Genomic DNA, 4,128 nt, shown 5'->3' with positions numbered 1-4,128 from the left:
TGCTGGTTGCCATGCAATTGCTTTTGACATTCAATCCTTGTGGTAGTTTCACGTCGGATGTGAGGTGGTGGAATACCTGATAGTCTATATATAGCTGGCAGTGGTGTGGGTTTCATGGCGCCAGTAATTATTCGGCATGCCTGTTCAGCTCTGGACCACACTGGGGCACAGTATTCTGCAGTGGAAAAGCACAGTGCTAGGGCTGTCTGTCTCTGGGTTTTTGGGTCCGTTCCCCAGCTAGTATTGGCAAGTTTACTAAGGAGATTATTTCTAGCCGTGAGCTTGCCTCTGTTTGGTTATATGTTCCTTGAAGGAGAGTGTTCTGTCTAGAGTGACACCTATGTAGACTGAGTATGAGTGGTGTTCCAGTTCTGTATTACTCCATCTTACTCGAAGCTTTCTGCTAGCCTGGTGGTTGTTAAGATGGAATGCACACACCTGAATTTTCCTTGGGTTAGCATTAAGGTGCCACTTCTTGTAATATGTGGAAAGTGTATCCAAGGCATGTCATAACCTTCCTTCGATCTCACTGAAGGAGCTCGATTGGGTGGCAATACGCAGGTCATCTGCATATATGTACCTACGGATGTCTGGGTACTGTGGCTGGTCATGAGTGTAAACATTAAATAGGACCAGAGCCAAGACAGAGCCTTGTAGGAGCCCATTCCTCTGGGTATGCCATCTACTTTTCTTTCCTTCCATTTCCACATAAACACGACGATTGACAAGTAATGACTCAATTATGCAGACTAAGATGGTATTCTGAATAATTTGTTATTCTTTGACTGTTTCTTGTATGTGTCAAGATCATGCCCTTATAGTTTATACAGAATGCAGAGCAAAGAGATTTAAGTATAGTCAAGCCACAATTCTAGCTCTTCTCCAGATTTGGGGGATTTGAAAGGATGAGGTACAGTTATTGAGCAGGGATAGTAACCATGCTTTGTTTTTTTTTTCCAAAGTGCAGTACCATCTCTGTGGTGATCCCATCCTCACCAGATGCTTTACCTTGTCTCAGGTGTGAGATGGCCGTATTTAGATCTGCTATTGTAAAGGATCAAGGTCTTGATTGCTGCCCTGCATGATAAGGCTAATGGCCTGTTTCATTTTCTTTATGTGTCCTCTGTCTTTAAAGAGTGGTTTTCCATTGAGCCACAGTTGGTGAGCCACTTGGTTAGGGGTGACAGCAGCTATTCCGGGCTGTGCTTCTTTTTCCAAATTTAGCTTTTATTTATCTTTTTTTTTTTTTTTTTTTTTACTATTATGTGTCATATCCATGTTTGTTATGACTTCTTTCCAGTGCACCTTTTGGTCACTGCTTATTGAGACTAGCAGGCTTTCACCGAGCTCTAGAGTGCTTTCAGCAAAAGGGTCTTCACTAAATGCTTGAATGTACTCCTTGTATTGGTCTTTAGTGAGTTCTGTTTGACCAGGGATGTAGATATTCGTGTAGCCTCTGGGGATGTTAGACCTTGCAGCCTTCTGGACTATGGTTTGGAAACAGCTGTATTGGCCAGGCATGGGGGAAATATTGGAGATTGTTGATTCAAGGTTGGTTTTAGAATTTGTTGTTTGTGGTCTCATGGCAGGTCGTATAGTGATGATTATTGGTCGATGTTGGGTTCTTGGTATGGGGTTACCCACAGACTTTTCAATATTTGAGTGGTGTCTGAATGTGATATGTGCTAAATCGGGATTATATCCCCATCTCCAGTGTGCACTCTGGAAGGTTGCAAGGTCCTTTGCATTGTAGATGATTGTCAGGTCGTTAATATGGCCCACTCCTCTACCGCTCCCCCATCACTATTTGTGTTGTCGTATCCCCAGGTGGTGTTAGGCCTGTTGAAGTCCCCGACCACAAGATTTGCCTTGTCATTAAGGTGGATTGTTTGTGGCCATTTAAAAGTGGTTGCCGGTGGTTTGTACAAAGGTTATTTTGAAGTGTACAGTATCCACCTAGATGATTTCTATGCTTCCAGTGGAAAGGTCTGCACCGGGTCTGCACTGCTGTTGATGGCTGACTTACCCTGTGCATATATTGCGCTTCCCTGAACAAGACTTGGGTGGTATATTATGTTACATGCCAGGTATTCTTGGCGACACAGCGTCCTTGTGTGTTTCCAGGGAAAGAAAAGTAAAAAAATATGTGTATTTGTATGTGTCTGAAACACACACACACACACACACACACACACACACACACACACACACACACACACACACACACACACACATACGTAAATGCACACACACACGCACGCACGCTAGCACACAATCACACACACAAACACACACACACACACACACACACACACACACACACACACACACACACACACACACACACACACACACACACACATACGTAAATGCACACACACACGCACGCACGCTAGCACACAATCACACACACGCACACACACACATACGCACACACGCGCGCGCGCGCATGCTCTCTCTCACTCACACACACACACACACACACACACACACACACACACACACACACACACACACACACACACATATATATATATATATATATATATATATATATATATATATATATATATATATATATATTGCGTTTTTATAATAGGAATAGTAGAAATCCATAATATAGAATTTGTGTCCCATCATTTCTTCCTGCAGAGGATTCGGTGTGCAAAGCCATGCATTTCATCTGCTTGTCTTTTCTTCAAATGCGGTGTTAAAAAGACAAATAACCAGTCCCAGTTATTACACTGAGGCATGAAAAGCAGTTCATGGTAAACCTCCAGGTTCATGATTTGTTTATATTTAGAAATGCATTATTATATAACTTAGGAAAGATATTTTGAACTCTGCACAGAGGTAAAAGTGAAAGCGTTTTATACTGTGAAACTGGACTATGAGCATGTTGCGTATATTTCAGGGCCGTTAGAAGAAACGGGTTTTGAATTTGGGAATAACAATAAAAGTGAAAAGTGCGATTTCTCAAATGGTGTTTATTTATTATATATATAAATATATATATATATATATATATATATATATATATATATATATATATATATATGTATATATATATATTTTTTTTTTTTTTTTTTTTTTTTTTTTTTTTAAGATTAGGGTTTTCTTGACGCGACTCGATGGGACAAAGATGTAGAAAATCAAGCTATTCTAGAAGCAATTTTCGGCATAATCAGACCTACATAGGTGTAATTAAGAGAATAAATGTGGACCTTGGGGAAGCAAGAGTCCTGGGAGGGGAACTGCCACCAGCCCCTGCTTGCATCAAGAGAGGATAACACCCTGAAAGTGGATTATCATAATCAGAATGAAGAGTTGGCTACCTGGAGAAGGATTATCCCATTCTCTCACAAAGAGCTCTTACTGCGTTAATTCCCGTTGCCACAACTCACTATTGTGAGGATGGTTTCTCGGCTTTCGTTCGGATTAAAACAAAAGCCAAGAATTAGCTGAAAAATGCAGCTGCTGATATGCAATATGCACTTATACAGAGCCTTGCATGGATATTTTATTGCAGGACAAACGATGTCATGTTTTCCATTACCAATACAGCAACGACCATTTTATATTATTTTTTGGCAAAGGAACATCCCTATACTCCCCTTTCCTCTCATTTCACATAACTGAAGAGTGATGGGGTTGGCGCAAAAGTGGTCCATCACAACTGCCGGGAGTAATACTAAAACGTTTGAGAACCATTGTGCCACATGTCCGCGTAACTCATCATCGATGTACTTTTCACAAGCGCGTACTATTTTTTTTCCCGCAATTATCAATGCCTGTTCAAATATGTCCATGCATTTCTCGTTATCTTCGGATGCTCGTTTTCATGACCGGGATTATTGACTGCTCTGGAAGCTTTTTTCATTCCTTGACAAGCGCTGGTGAGAAATATTTTGCTCATATTTCCATGTCGATTACGGGTTATTTTTAATCAATTTAGTGCCCATGCAGAAAAAAACATGCACAGTGTTATATCGGATTCCTTCAAGTATCTTTAAGACTCAAAATAGCGCAATTAGATGTCAAGCAATTGTGGCAATTAGCGGAAATTAAAAAAATATATATCGTTGTTTGTACAAAGTTATGTGGTTTTCAGGGAGCAAATTATATAGT

Source organism: Penaeus vannamei, chromosome 17 (genome assembly GCF_042767895.1).
Source record: "Penaeus vannamei isolate JL-2024 chromosome 17, ASM4276789v1, whole genome shotgun sequence".
NCBI classification, from domain to species: Eukaryota; Metazoa; Arthropoda; class Malacostraca; order Decapoda; family Penaeidae; genus Penaeus; species Penaeus vannamei.
This window is presented reverse-complemented; position numbering follows the sequence as displayed.